We start from the raw sequence: 16,479 nt of genomic DNA on the forward strand, positions 1-16,479 counted from the left end.
AAGTTCAAGGTAAAAATAAATGGTAATGGAAAAGTAAGATGAGAAGAGTCCACGGTGAGGATGCGGTTTGTAAAGTAACAGTAAGAAATGAGTTATTTATTCTAGTGACCAGAAGATGGTGACTAGCTGTAGACGGTAGCTCAAGGGATTGAAAGCCTGCTGCTGGGATTTCCAGAACAAAATTAGATTCTGCATGCTATAATATGTATGCCTTTCATGTGTGTTTTTTTTTTTTTTTTTTTTTATTTTATTTTTTTTTTTGAGTATTCAAGGTATGCTTGAAGTGTTTGTCACAGTCGCCTACTTCGAAGTGCTCCTGCTTCCTCAATGTTTTAACAGATGGATTAATTTAAAGACTGGCACAAATAATGGTCAGGATTTGGCTACCTTGGCATGACCTGTGATCATCAGTTAATCGATTATGCAGGCAAACTATGCTTCAAGAGGGGGGCATTTCAACTGTTGTTGGTTCAACAGAAATGAACTAAAGCAGCGTGGAGCCTTATAGCCGTTCCCAATATCATGTCAACTGGAGCGGAGGAGGATCACTCACTTCCAGTAAGCAGGATCCTGGTTCCAATGCACACCCAGCGGAGTGGCCTTAGTGCAACGAGGGTTTCACTCCCACTGTACCATGGGGAGGGTTGGGGCAGAGCTCTCTGCCTTGGAAGCTCCTGTCTTCATATACCGGCAGAGGTCCAGATTAATCGAATAAGAAGGGGGTGCCCCTCTCATTATAAAGTCAACATGCTACAGGGTATTGGTCCAATCCATGTTGTCATTAAGTGCTGTATGCCTTATGAAAGCACAACCAGAGTGCCTTACCTACAGGAAATGGCGGGGACAGGTAAAGGAAGAACACTCTAACAGAAACCAAGATGTTGGAATCCTTCGCCCGCTTCTCCCTTCCAGTTGCTCCACTTCTGCCACCTTCACATGCCTGATGGCTTGAAAGGGACTCTAGTGATCAACATGCCGGTGAGAGAGTGCCTTTTGTTATTTCAGTGCTGCCTTTGAGGCACCAGTTCCTAGGATATCTCCTGAGGAGCGTTGTGACCCGGGAGAAAGTGTTCCTCTTCTGTGGGAGAATGAAAGGGGCAGCATTCTGGCCGTTGTTCCACATGGCTGTAGTGGAGACAAAATAGACACTAATGCATATCGGTCTGCTATATGGCTGGTGCTGAGGGTGCCATGAGGCTGTCTGAAAAAGGGCACATGTTTGCACTCCAATTTTGGCACGGAGCATGTATGAAATGAAGGTCTGGTTAGGGGAATTCCCTTTCAGAAACGCACATATTTGTATCATTTAACATTAACTAAAAAAAAAAATGTAAAAAGCTAGGGTTCTCACACCATTGCCGTTGCCAGTCCGTAACGGCGTAAACCTTAGTTTGTGAAAGTTGGACTCCCCTAGCGGGATTTTTTATTTTATTCATTTATTTTAATTTATTTATTTTTATTTTTTTGGTTTGCAGCTTTTGTGCTGTTTTGTTCACAAAACACTTCAAGAAGTGTGTGCAGCTTTGGTGTGGAGGGGGGAGGGAGGGGCACAAGGTTTTAGCCCATACCATTTGTTTACTTCCCCATATTCAAAAATTTAGTCTTACTTATATTCTGAACTGCCATATGGTTTTGCACCAAACTTTCAGGCAGAGTGGACATCTGTTTCTGAAAGCAGGCTTTTGCAATTATGGTGCAAAGCAGTCCAGCTTGTTTTTTTTTTTTTTTTTAAAAAATGTATCTGCCCAAAGTTGGCAAAAACAGTTCGTATTGCCTTGTACTATTTTCTGACCCTCTTTACTTTTGGGCCACCTCATTTACTCGTTGGGTCTGGACCTGTACGCTCTTTTCTGGGTGGACTTGGACCCGGCAAGGAGCAACCAGATTGGATCTCGAAATAGAAATATTGTTGTTATGGAGATCACAGCATTGGCAACTGGGAGACCACCTATTCACATAAAACATTGCAGTGGGTTTTCTTGTTGAGCCCACCAAAGAAGAGCTTGTAACCTCAACAGCTTGCCTTTGCGAATCCCCTTGCTGGTCCTTTCTGAGCATCTTTTGGAACCAGCTGGCTTGAATCATGGACTTTTCCTGGAAGACCTTGATATTGACGATGTGGGGGGCAAGTCCATCCAAAGCAAAGTGTTGAGAACGGCACTGAGGAACGGGCTCCTCTGCACTGGAGTCTGGTTTGATTTTCCTGGTTCACAGAGTGCAGCCCGAGTGCTGTTGACTGTATCGCCTGCTGGCGTTACTCTGGAAGACTGTCCCTTTCACCTGGAGGTATAATTACTTGTTCTACTAAGCCATTGCTGGGACCGTGGCAGTTGTTGGAGACTTCAGTGGGACACTGTCTTCCTTATTTCAACTCATGGCATCTCCTTTATTGTAGACAATACAGTGCTTTTGAAAGTCCTGCCCCAACCCCCGCACCGTACCAGTATTTACTTCCTCCGGCTCGTGCGCATTCTGGAGTGCAACCCGAGTGCTGTTTGCTGGCGGGGCGAGGTAAATCTCTTTTCTGTAACGTGCCATAGAGTTGTGCATAGGAATATTATTGGGGATTTAGATTGTGACCCTCTGGGCAGGCAATTTCTACCTACATTTCCCCACTATGAAGAAATCTGAAAGGTGAATGTCCCTGAGAAAAGACTTTCCTGCAGACCTTATTGGCGCGATAGTCTTTCTCGTGCAATAGCTTTTCCTCCCCCATCACCGCCAGCGGCCTGTTCGATATTGAATGATGTCGCTGCTCCTACGAGCGAGCGCCAAAGGGGAAGAGAGAAGGCATAGAGCACTCCTCCCAGCTATTGTTTGGCGAGGAGGCAGAGATCATACATCTGGTAAAAAAAATCAATTTACACCATCGATCTACGGTTGAAACTGCTATGAATGCTGGTAGAGACTTCACTGATTCGTTTTTGGACACGCACCCAATTTTTAGGGGCGGCAAGATAACCCTTCTAGTCCTATCGTAGTAGTCTCTGGAAGCAGAAGAGGCTAACGGCAGTCTTTCCTCTGCCCAAAAACCAGCTCATTGGCGGGAGTTGAGGGGGATAATCTGCACGACTTAATCACTGTGTTCACTAAGTTACAGGAACATCTATACAGTGAGTTAAAACCACATACTGTCCACTTGATGGAGATATCCACCATTCTCAAAGCTATTGATAAAACAATGGGGCTAAAGAAATCCCCTAACCCCGATAAAATACATGAAATTATTAATGTAGAAGATATCTCTGAATCCCTGCCCCCCCAAAAAACAAATGGAGTCAGACCCCCGACTTAGGAATGGAAAAACATTAAACCAAATAAACAGAAAACCTTATCCGACCTAAAATACTGAGCAAAAACACCTGCGTTCATTGGCCCAATGTGATCTATATGTCTTTGAAATTGAAAACTAATCTGGGTGGCCTGACATAAATGAGACAGCGACTGAAGTGATCAGTGAGGCACCTATGAGTGAGGCTGGGGCAGTTGATTGGGGATAAAGAGGATATTACAGAAGCACCTGCAATGGCAGCAACTACGTGGATTCTTCCATCAAATTGGTGGATGCTCTTAAAAATAGGAACCGAAAAGAAAAAAGGGCAAATCGAACGAATGGCCAATCTAAGTCCACGTTCTACAATATCTTTAATCAGAAACAAATGGATCAATCTACAACTTCGAGAAATAGATAGTCTGTAAGAGTGGAACGTCAAAAGTAACGACTGCAGGCTTTTTCTGACTTGACCGATGCTGTACCAAACCTACCTCTATCCGTTAGTAACATGGCTGGATCAACTCTAGGTACATTTATTAGTCTTGTTGACGACCAACTGGAGTCTCCCGCTTCCCACTTGTTTGGACAGTCAAAACTATTTTCTGTTTCAGAAAATAAAATCAGAATGCTAATTAGAAACACCATCCAAGAGGACACATTGAGGGAGAAATAAACATTGGGTGGGGGGGGGGGGGGGGCTGACTGCTACTGAAAGCTTAGAATCTTTGAGGAATTGGAAAGCTCCAAATAAAAAGCCTCCAGACACCTACAAACAAATCTCCTGATGAGCAACAGGACAACCTAAATTCCCAAGCCACAAGGGCCTCAGAGGAATAAAGGCCTATTGAGTAGAAATATGGTTGTGTAGTGAGTTAGCCTGGGAAACCCATCCTACAATATCAGAAAAAAGGCAATACGTATTGGTGGATTCCCTGAAGAGTAACATCTTCCCAAGAGGGATAGTTGGGCTGGATAACGTTAATTATGGTGTACAAGAGAAGGAAGTTGGACCTGTCCTGTTAGAATCGGTGCCTAGTTTTAAGACCTCGTGAGAAAGAGCAATAGACCTAAGTAACATGAGGGACCCTATATACACAGAGGAGCTGAGTCTGATCTTAAACTTTGAATATGGTGGTCCAGATTCGCTCAAATGAACGAAAATCTTAGGACTATTTAATGAGATCCCAGGTCAATAACGTCTAAAGATATTAAGCTTGTAGATTATCCATTTACGGCGTTATGATTTTGTGAGATTGATCATTCCCTCAAGGCTTGTCTATGATTTGTTGGTTAATGAGGAGAGCTTATACAAATTTGGGTGTGCGTTATTTCCTTTCCATGAATTGCAGCACAATGAGGATAGTATGAACCACTATGGAAAGCATCTAGGTGACGCATGAGACAGCCAGGATTAAGGATAATCCATTTATCCCAACTGATATGAATTGGCGATGGTTAGCATTAACCCTGAATGACTTGATACTTCAATTAAAAGATCTAAAACGAGGACTGTCTCGCATTATGTCCTGGAATATCCAGAGCTCTGCCTGTCTATCCATGAATAAGAGGCTATGCAATCTTCTGTGCTCCTTTCGTATCTTTCTGCAGGAAACCTGGAATGCTGGTGCCCTATTTTTTGATGGTTATGAAATTTCAATCTTAGCGGCAGTCCAGGGCACTAGGGGGAGGCTCGTGGGGGGGTCTCGCCATAGCAAACACAAAATGGTCTGGGCTTCAAATAATTGGCCGAATTGAGGATTATAAGATGTATTTTAGCAGTTTCACTCGATGCAGATTCTTTTGTATGTACTGGACCCTCGTTGCTAATCAACATTTACTGGAATCCCGGTGATAATTTAGACATAGCCCTCTCACGCCTCAATACTAACGTGGAAGAATGGTTGGCATTATACCCCGGAGGTCAAATCATTTTTGCGGGGGATTTTAATGCAGACTGTAATACTAAGGTTGTGACTGATATTGATTTCATCATGGGTGATGGAGTGCAGAAAGTCATGTTTCCCTTGATGGGATCTAATGAGCGCAAAACATTACATGGAGCCAAATGGTGTAAGAAACTTGAAGGTTGGGGTTTATGTAAAATAGTGGGGGGATGGTAAGGCTACCTGGTCGGCCAGGGGCACTTCCTCAACTATTGATTACATATTTGTTAGTGAGATGCTGGTGGTCAGGATTAGTAACTTTAATGTACAATTGAATGATGAGTGTCCACGCAATTTTGAGCTTGATTTTCTTGTCGAAGAAAGAAGGGACTAGAGAGAATGTAGCAAATGTATGTGTAGATATTAATAGTTGGGGTAACAGTTTGCGTTGGAAGAAGACTAATGCCCATGGGTTTAATATGTTACTGTTATGTGATTATGAATACTCCACCTCAGAAGCGAAAATAAGTACATATTCTACAGGTCACACTCAAGAGTACTTGAGTTGTATGATGTTAAAATTACTGTCTACTAGTAAGAGACTGGTATTGGATGTAAAGTGGAGTACCCATAGACGCAAGTCAGATCCTAAGGTGCAAGAAAAAAAAGGGAGACCCGTAAAAAGATCTGTGAAATAAAGGAAGATCAACAGGATGGGGCAATGGCCCAGTTGAGGATCCGTAAATTGAAATAAATTCAAAGAAATGGGGTAATATCGTATTGCCATCAGTTGTATCAAAATGATGGGGAGGCTATGATGGGTGCTCTAGTCTAAGAGATAAGTTCTCCCTAAGTTTCTGGTCTCTGATAAACCAGCTAGAAAACGGACACTGTGCCACATTTACGAATCCCATTCCAGCACAGATTTGGGTGAATCACTTTACGGCCATTTACTGCAAAGTATCTGAAGTATGTAACCTGCAAGAGATTACAGCTCAACGATGGAATCTCAATCTTTCTGTTGAAAATATTGGGATGCTAATATCAAAACCTAGTCCTTCTAGAGCTAAGGGTCCTAACCAACTAACGGGAAACTGTAGACCTGTTGGCCAAAGTATGGTATGTTCTATTTTCTGACATTGTGGCATCTTTAAACGTACCGGAAAGTTGGAAACTATCACATGTAATTCCAACCTACAAAAAAGGATTAAGAAGCAATCATGTAAAATATAGACAATTTGCAATTATGGATGCTGACTCTAAGATTTCTGCATCTGTAGTATTGGAACATATTGAAGTCTGGTGTATGGAGAATAATATTTTGGATCTTCACCAAATTGGATTTAGGCGGGCCGTGGGGACTGATAGTGGGGGGGGGTGGGGGCGCGCTCTTAATGTGTAGCTTGCAGAGTGTGGCATGGGAATCTAACTCCACTCCAGTCTACGTGGCTGCCATGGATTTATCCTTGGCCTTTGATTGTGTTGACCGTCAGAGGCTTTGGCTCAAACTGGACCAGTTAGGCATGCCAAGGGGCCTAATTATTTTGATTCATGTACACGCTGACTCGCAAATACAGGTTAGGCTGAACTCGGGAGGCCTCCTTACTTGGGCCCATTGGCAGTGCCAAAGGATGGAGACAAGGATGCATTTTTGCTCCCACACTATTTAATCTGTATGTGACAGATGTGGGGAGTTTCCTTCAGAAAGCCTCCTTTGTTGCTCCTAAAATTGGTGGGGCAAAAATTGCATGGATTGCCTTTGCGGATTGACTTTGTTTTCATGCATCATACCCCCCTATAGGTCTGCAAAGATGATTGGATGCTTTTGATTCATACATGTTAATAAATAAATTAAAAATAAATCCAGCTAAAACTGTCATTCTCAAGTTGTGCAATTCTAGGCAAAAGATAAAACCAAATGGTTCCTTGGTCCAACAAAACTCGAAACAAAATCAAATATGGTGTATCTAGGTTATCCTATTGTTGCGTACCCCAGGGAAAGCCCCTTATAGGAACTATCTGAAGAAAAGGTGACTAAACGTGCACTTCAGCTGAGATGTGTGGACAACAAGTATGGCAAGTTCTCTGTTTTCTCGGCAGTCAGGTACTATACAACCAAGATTCTACCCAAACTGCTGTGGTGTACAGCTATTTCCTTTATGGATCCTGTATGAGCTGGAGTATTATGAGGCCTTGATATGAAGATCAATCGTGCACCATGTTCCCAAGTGTGTGTGCCATTTGCACTTCTGCGCTATGAACTTGGTCTGCAAAGTATAGTTGTGTGGAAGCGATTGAACCTTATGTGGAAATTGTATGGTAACTCGGATCACTGTATTTACCATCTACTGAGTAAGGATGTGAAGTTAGGCAAACTCAAAGGGTTTTATTTATGATTTACATGACAAGTGTGTGCAGGCTCTGAATATAGCGGGTGTTTCGCTACAATTACTCCATGAAAAGCCTAAGAAATGAATGTATGCACTTTAGTTTCAATGTACTTTTAACAAATGAGATTTTAAATATAAGAGGAAAGTCTGGGGACAATGAAGGTTGTTGCAGGAATTGTAAAAAAGATTTTTTGAAGTAGAAACACTGCCTAGTTTGTTGCTTTTTTGCACAACTTTGAGAGTGCAAAGAATGGAGTACTTCAGCAAATTTGTCTCAGACACCAATCGGGTCTTTTTGGATCTGTTTTGGCTGAAAATCATGGATGGGAAATCTGTCCCATTGCGAACGGTTTTAAATTGTGTTTGTAATATTGGTTAACTCTATAAACACGGTCAATGTCATGAATTTATGAAATGATTAATTGTATTTTGTCATATTTTAAACTGTATATTTTTGTAAAGGTTTATATAAAACAAATAAAGGAAAAAACAAAAAAAATGACTTGATGGAGATAAGATGACACTTGCCGTTGGATAGAGGTGGCATTGACTTTGGAGATTGCGGTTGGGGCACTGCATGTTTGTTGGGAGGATGGCAATGTGCAGGTGCAGTAGCTTCTCAGTCCGCTCCTGGAAAGAGGTGCTCTTGGCAGCAAACGACACTTGACCCTATTATAGTTGGTCTATAAAATAAACCCAGCCCATGCAGATTGCCCAGTGCTTTGGTAAACTGCCTAAAAAGTGTCTCCTGATTGTGTGTCTTCCCTGCAGTTCTGTTGTTGGCACTGCTGGATTTCACCTGCTCCACACTCCGCTTTCCAACTCTGCATGGCTTGTTAAGTAAGAATTTGTGGAGTCCAACTGGTGTGGAACTTTACAAAACGTATCTCTTGGTATTGGGTAACCCACCTATTAATATAGGCCTGTACTACACAAGTTGGTAGTGTGACTGAGCAGCCAGGCTTATCCTAAGAGGGGTAATGTGAGCTGTAGAGATGTACAATGAATTCAGTAAATACAGGTATCCAAGTAAACAAATATTTATATATACACAAGGATAATTAGACTCTTTAAAAAGCAGCAACTAATAGTAACATTAATCCCAATGTTGGGATTCAATTTGAACAAGAGCAAAAAAGCAGGTGAGTAACCTTTCATATGTTCTACATATTCCAGCACATTGAATGACGTCATTTGAGGTCAGTAATAACACTTTTTTTTTCTTTTTTTTATTGTTACAGTTGATAAATCAACTTTTCAATAATACATTTATATAAAAATAAAACAATCAAAATTTACAATTTAAAAGAATACATATTCATTTCACTAACTAACATCATCTTCTAACTAAGAGATTACAAGGGAAAAAACCACATATACATACTAAATTATCCATTACTTTGTTTCCTCAACCAACCTAGTGACAGGAACTTTTATAAAGGAATTAAATGAATTCATCTGTAACCACACTCAATGAACATCATCCACCTCAGCACAATTATTTTCATCTGTTAATCTCAGGGCCAGTAAAAAGTTAACTACTGCAATTCTTACTTTTGTTAACCTTGTGTTATATATATACCACCACAATGATTCTCTTGTTATTAATATGTAACCTTCAAAGTGTGGTTTGAAGAACTTAGTTCTTCTTTGTAAAAGTGACGGAACAAATCACAATTAGATGATGTAATGTTTCCCTCATTTCATTGTTCTTACAGAATCTACAAAAGTTAATTTTCCTGGGTATTAACTTCCATTTGGCCAAGATATCTCAAGAACATATCCCTATATTTATACCCAGGGAATTTTAGTAAATAAGTCTCTGTTGTTCTTAACTTTTTTTTATCTCAACCTTATGCTCAAATCCATGTTTACTATTTACACATTTATCATAAGTACTGCACCAATCCCATATCAACATTTTTTTCTTGGCCTTCATTGGATTGTTCATTAACATATCATCAGTCACATTTGCATTCACCAAGAAATCTTGAACCTTATCCCTCCATGTAGCCATAGCAAAATGATCTGTTGTCCTTATATAAGTCGACAGTATCTGCATAGTTGAATTCGCTTCCGATGTTAACAAACATTTACGGTATATGCAACATAATTTCTACATATACATTGTGTAAAGCGAAGTCAATCCCAATTCATAGCGCACTAAACAAATTGAAACAGATTTCGGCAGTTTCAGAAGTGATTTCCAAAAGGCGCCTTCCAAGATAGACCAAAAAGACTCATCTCTCCAAGATCCCGTTTCAGCGCCATATATCACCGTCGGGACAGCCTTCTGACAGTAGAAGATAAGTATTGGATTCAAAGAAAACATTCCATATTTATAATTCAACAAAGAAGCCTGTGCAGTGGCAGTTTTCATTTTTCCTTGTATTTCATTATAATATGGAATGTCAGATTCAAAAACGTTCATATTAAGCCCTAAATACTTATATTCGTTAAGTTTCGAGGCGTTGAGCCTGCAGATACCAGGACAAACGTGCCTCTTTTTTATTATGCTTCATGCCAATCTTCATGGTCTTTGACTTGGGCAGGTTTATGCTCAATTCATTATTTTCCACATATTTACCCAACGCATTCAGCAGCCCCTGTAGCCCCCTAGTTGTTTTAGCTAACAAAACTAAATCGTCAGCATAAAACAGCCATGGGATCACAGCTGACATCAATCGTGGTGCATCTGACACAACACTCCTGAATTCATCCGCCAGATCTGCTATATAGAAGTTAAATAGCGAGGAAGCCATTCGGCAACCCTGCTTCAACCCACTATAAGTATATATACAGCGGGTTAATGAGCCATCCAGTGTTATTCTGACCTGCATTGAAGTATTTGTGTGAAATTCCTGAATCCAGAATTTCAAATGTTCAGGGCACTTTCTGTTGGTCAGTTTTTTAATCAATAACTGTCTGGATACCGAGTCGAATGCGGTTTCCAGATCTATAAAGGCCATATATAATTTTTGTTTCACCTGTAATTCATGTTTTTTAATGGCATGAATGACCTGTAAATTAACTGCCGTTCCTAACCCTGGTCGAAAGCCCGTCTGAAAGGGGTCATTAATTGCATGTTCATTAGTCCATTGATTAAATTCATCCAATACGAATCTGGCGAATAACTTCCCCGGGGCATCTAACAGAGCCACTGGCCTATAGTCCCTAGGGTCCGTCCTGTCACCCTTTTTATAAATAGGAACTATGATCGATTTCTGCCATGATGCTGGAAGTATTTTTGTATATATGATTTGGTCAAATAATACTCTCAAGATGGAGGCCCATGCCTGAGGATGTTCTTTAAGCATTGAGTTGGAGAGTCCATCTGGGCCAATTGCTCTTGATGAGCTTAGCTTCTTGATGTGATTATACAATATATTCCTCCGTGATTTTTAACTGAGTTATTTCCTTGGCAATTACACCTGTATTACTATTATCCCATACAGTACTTGCATATAAGGGTGAATAGTAATCAATCCATACCTCCTCTGGAACCGCATTCACTTGAACAATAGATTGTAAGTTTTTCAATTTGTTAGTTGCTTTTTTCCGTTCTAATATGCTACATTCCGGTAGATTACGAATCTCCTTTCTCAGTTTCCCTTTTCTCAGTAGCACCTCATTATCATTTTCATGCCGATGAATTTTTTGGTTATTTAGACTTACTCGACCATTTTTTTGCTTGAACAAATGTAATATAGCTACATAGTTACCATCTTGATATTCTACAGTTGGCTCAAGAATGTGTTTTGGGTATGAAATTGCCTTTAAGAGCTTCGTCAGCATTGGGGAAGGCCATCTAAACCGGTTCCCCCTTGCTGACAACAACAAGGAGTTTTGATACATTTGTTTTTGATCCTCACATTCATTATCACCAATCCATTCCCAGTCCAAGGCCAATATACTGTGGTCACTCTGTGTAAGTTCACATTTCCAATGCAGTTAGGAGATTAAACCTTTGTTTATCTACAAATATATAATCAATCCACAATGTCATCTTATCCCTGTGCCATGTGTGCTTAGGAGGAATATCTCCAGCAATGGCACCATTCACCATGTGCAAACCTCCCTCATCAACCAATTCCATTGTTTTGCTATTGCTGTTAATTTCACCTGTCCACTTTCCAAACAATTCATATTCAAATCACCGGCTACAACAGTGTAGTTTATCGACAAGTCTTTAGCTATTAAGTCTAGACAATATCCTATATCATTTAAAAATGTATTGCCTTTTATATCCAGATGGTTCCAATATACATTTACACAAGCAATAACTTTGGTATTACATGTTATCTTAACTAACTGAATATGCTTGTTTGGAGCGTACCAAGGCGATAGCTTCCATCCATTGCCAGTTTTTACAATCACCTCTATTTTTACTGGTTGCAGCTATCAATTCTATTTGATGATTTTCCCATGCGGAACAGATTCCAGCCACACTTCTTGAAGTATTAGTACGTCATATTGCTCCAACTTTGAAGAGGAAGTTAAATGTGCATTTCCTCGAGTGTTCCATGACGCCACTCTAACAACCTGTTTTGGTAATATGTATTCTAGCTATCATCTCTTCATCATTGAAGTAGTGGCAGGACAACTTACAGCACATGGTCTTTCAGCATACATGGTAGAGTAAGAGATCGACATAGGATTTTGTTCCCATGATTTGTTTCCAGGCATTCTGAATAATTTTGGTTGATTTAACTCAATTTTTTGAGTTTTCCCTGCCAAATTGAGCAACATGAAACCCAATTGATAAATTTCCATTCGTTCTTGCCATGTAGCCTCCTTTACCGCATTCGAAGACATCCATATCTTAACCACTGATCTATCATATTCATGAATAAACTCAATTTGGGCTAACTCAGATGACTTCACTCCTTGTAACCTTGTGACATTTCCAAAGATATTTAGCACCGATGATCTATTTAGATCATACGTCCCATATTCTACTCCCCTGCACTGCATTATTAGGCTTACGTGTGTAAATTCATCACAACTGCCTTGTTTCCCATTCAGTCTCTCGTTCTTTTCAGTTTGCTTTAGGTTGAAAGTTTTCTTCACTTCATGAGTGTTCAAGGTAGGAGTGTTTTGATACGGCCTCATATCAAATTGTTTTGCTACAAATCCTCTGGTTGCTTCCGAATTTTCCAAAGACTGTCTCTGGAATTCCTTCTTTGAGTTCTCTTGACACAACTTTGCCCTCTCCTCTTTTGCCTGTTTGTGGTCATTACTGGTCTTATCACAAATTGTTTTAAGGATTTTTCAATTTCTTCTCTGCGCTCTTCAAGAGTCATATAACTATCTTGATTTGCAGAGTCAAATTGTGCAACTTCATCTGTTTTTTCCCAGCAACCTGCCCCAACCATGGTTCTTGTAACCGCTACAGGTTGCATCTCTTTTCTTTTCATTTCTCGTACCAGACAATCTAGCAGTGCATATTTTAACTCTTCTTGGGATGTGCTCGGATTTTCTATGAGTATAGAGTTATCCATCAAAACTTGGTTTGGTTCCTTGGTTTGCCCTTTTAATTTAGCCAAGGCAACATATTTTCTCACTTTTGCAGCACTTTTGTCTTGTATGCGTTTATCCGGCAATGTTAATAACTTTATAAATTGCCTGGAATTCTTGCTTTTTTGAAGTTATTTTTTGATTCTTTTCTTTCTTGAGGGTAGTCGCTTTAACCTTTTTGGAACTTTTAGTGCTTTGAGGTTGAGGGCCCTGCGCTGCAAATATATTATAGTCTGGGTTAGTAACTACCACAGCCTTTTGCTCAGACTCATTTCTATTTGTCTTTTCCTGTTCTCTATCGTTGTCTATTTCTGTTATTTCCTCACCCTTTTCCTGCTGAACTGTGCAACCATTCATTTGTTCTTCACATACTTTTCCTTTCATTCTTTCAGCCACTACATGTGTTGCTCTAACCCGTTCTTTTCTCTCTGAATGAAGAGTTGCTCGCACAATCAATTCTATTTGTTTTAACAACTCTTCATTTTGATTAAGACCATCCTGTGCTGTAGGTGCCTTTGCAATCTCTCTTACTTCATGTGTCATTCTTGCTTCCACCAATTCCTTAAGTAAGAAATTTTGATCTGTGAGACGGGAGTCTAGTGATTCATAAAGTTTAGCCAGTGCATATAGAGCTGTGTTCATTGCCCGAAGTGTATTATCTGCCCCTAAAGTGGCCTTCTATCCATCATTTTCATTTTGATCAATAACTTTCACCTTAGATTGTGGCGGTGTAGGATGTGTAAAATATATGGAAAGCCCAGAAGACTCATGCTGTGAGTCAGCAAACAAGACTGGCGACTGAGACAATTGCTCTTTCTTCTGTATCTATAGATTGCAATTCGTGAATATTCACATTCATTTCCCTAGTCATAGATGCACTATCTTCACACACATCACCTTGCTCATTCTTCTGAGCCTCGCCTATGTCATTCACCACATCATTATTTTTGTTATTTTCCATCAAACCACCTATATTTGCTCCATGTATCTGTTCAGTAGCCACTACATTCTTTATTGGATTGACAGAAATCTTTTTTACAGGTATCACAAATTCTCCCAATAGATCTTTTTGTGAGAAGGCCATAATCGGGGAGTTGGAAGGAGAGCATAAGTCAATTGGAGGAGTCAACTACTGCAGTTTTTACATCCCCCTCTGATTTATCGATCGTACTAGGAGTATCTATTCTTGTAATGAGAACAACATTTAATGACACGCTAGCAGGAGGACATTCAGGATAACATTTTCTAATGTCTACTGTGTTGGAGAGGAGTCTTGAGCGTGATACAATCTTGCATGGAACATTAGGAATTTGTGCTCCCTGTTTGGGCGTGACAATCACTAAATCAGTTTCACTTATCTTACTGACCAAATGGGGAACCGGCGGCATGCCTGTGCGTAAAGTAAACATTATTTTTTGTTCAATCTCGTGACCAATCTCAAAATCACTCTTCCCAAATCAAGATTATACCAATAAAATATCAAGTAAAATGAAGCAAATAAAATGAAATATAACTTCAATACAATAAATCACTTTGTGAGTAATACCGCACTCACCGCTCGCCAGCTCCTCAGCTTAACAGCCGCAACAGCCCTTGCAATGCTCTTACACAAATGCGCGCGCTCCAGTGTTAATTCAGGGAATGCTGGGAGCCGGAGCTCAGAGGCGGAGCCATGAGTCACTGCAAAATAATAAAACGTTTGTTTTAAATCCACAAGAAAACATTTGTTTTAATTGCAATCCACACAGTTCTTGCTTCTGGTGTCAATTTTGAGTGCAAGTACCGTGACTAGCGTTCCACAAGAAGTCCCAAAACGATCCACAATTCCGCTTCTGTTTGGACAGGAATCACAGCCGTAACAGCCCTTGCAATGCCCTTACACAAATGCACGTGCTCCAGTGTTAATAAAGGGAATGCTGGGAGCCGGAGCTCAGAGGCGGAGCCACGAGTCACGTGACTAGCGTTCTACAAGACATACCAAAACGATCCACAATTCCGCTTCTGTTTGGACAGGGATCACAGCCGTAACAGCCCTTGCAATGCCCTTACACAAATGCATGTGTGTGTCACGCCCCGATGTATTTTGAACACACCTCACAAAACACACTCTCCCCTGAAGACTTGCCAGCAAGGATTGGGACAAGGTCAACGACGCAGAGTTTTGCCATCTCAACACTGGTTTCCATTCAATCGATGGCAGTTGCCATGGAGACGCGCTACGAGCATTCTACAGCGTCTCCGTTGCCGGCAACTAAAAGCTCCTCCTCAACATGCTCGATCACGTGACGGTTGACGGAGTCATGTGATCACCAGTCAGCGTTTAAAAGGGACGCGCTGACTACCTTCGAAGCTTCACAGCTGATCCTGTTGGGCGTACTACGGATTTCGAACTAGTTGTGCTACTGGACCTCGGATTGAACTTTGGACTCTGATTTGGCTTTTTCCCTCTCGGTATTGTTGTTTTGAAACTTTGCCTCTACTGGATTTGACCATTGTTCTGTCCCTGGATTGCTATCGGATTATCCCTTGTCATGAACTATGTTCTTGGACCACTCTGATTGATCTACGTTCCTGTCTTCCACGTCAGGTGGTGATTTAATCCATCCCGTCATCCTTGCTGGCTGCTTCTGACACATTTCCTTTATTAAGTCCTGACCAACTTCGCAGGGTAAGCCTTGTTCCAGATTTATTATAGTCACCTGCAAACTTGGGGTTCTTTGTTTTGACCTAATCACGTGTTTTCCTTACAGCGGTCATCAGGGGCACCTTCCGGCATCTACAGGCATTCCTTGTTGCGACTGACGAAGATCACCACCTGTGGCCTCAAAGATCGCTCGGTGCAGTAACTTTCCTATCTGCCCGAGTGGTACTTGGGGACAGAGGTTCCATCGGCTACACGACCAGCAAGTCTTGACAGACTGTGAAGCCTTTTTTTGGTCGTTCAGACGATGGAACCTACTGCCGGGGACCCTGTGGCTGCTTTAATGCAAGCTGTTGCATCCCTTAGAACCGAAGTAGCGGCTGCTACTACCGCGATACATCATCGTTTAGACAATATCCAAAGTACCCGCAACCCTCTACCGGCAGATGCTGAATTCGGGGATCTGGCAACACCCCCACCAGTTCCCACTATACCTGCTACCCCACCTACTCCTGTGATGTTACCTACACAGTTTCCATTGGCACCTCCAGAGAAATTTCAGGGTGATCCTAGAAAATATCGCACTTTCATTAATCAGTGCAAACTTCATTTTCTTTGCCGACCACTAGTGTTCCATGATTCCACTACAAAGGCAGCCTTTTTGTTATCCCATTTGACCGGGGTTGCAGCTACCTGGGCTAATCCTTTTCTTGAGAATAACCATCCAGCCCTTTATGATTTTGATCTTTTGGTAAGTGAATTGGCCAAAGTTTT

The sequence above is a fragment of the Ambystoma mexicanum genome, chromosome 13, assembly GCF_040938575.1.
Source record: "Ambystoma mexicanum isolate Mex_15411 chromosome 13, UKY_AmexF1_1, whole genome shotgun sequence".
Classification (NCBI taxonomy): domain Eukaryota; kingdom Metazoa; phylum Chordata; class Amphibia; order Caudata; family Ambystomatidae; genus Ambystoma; species Ambystoma mexicanum.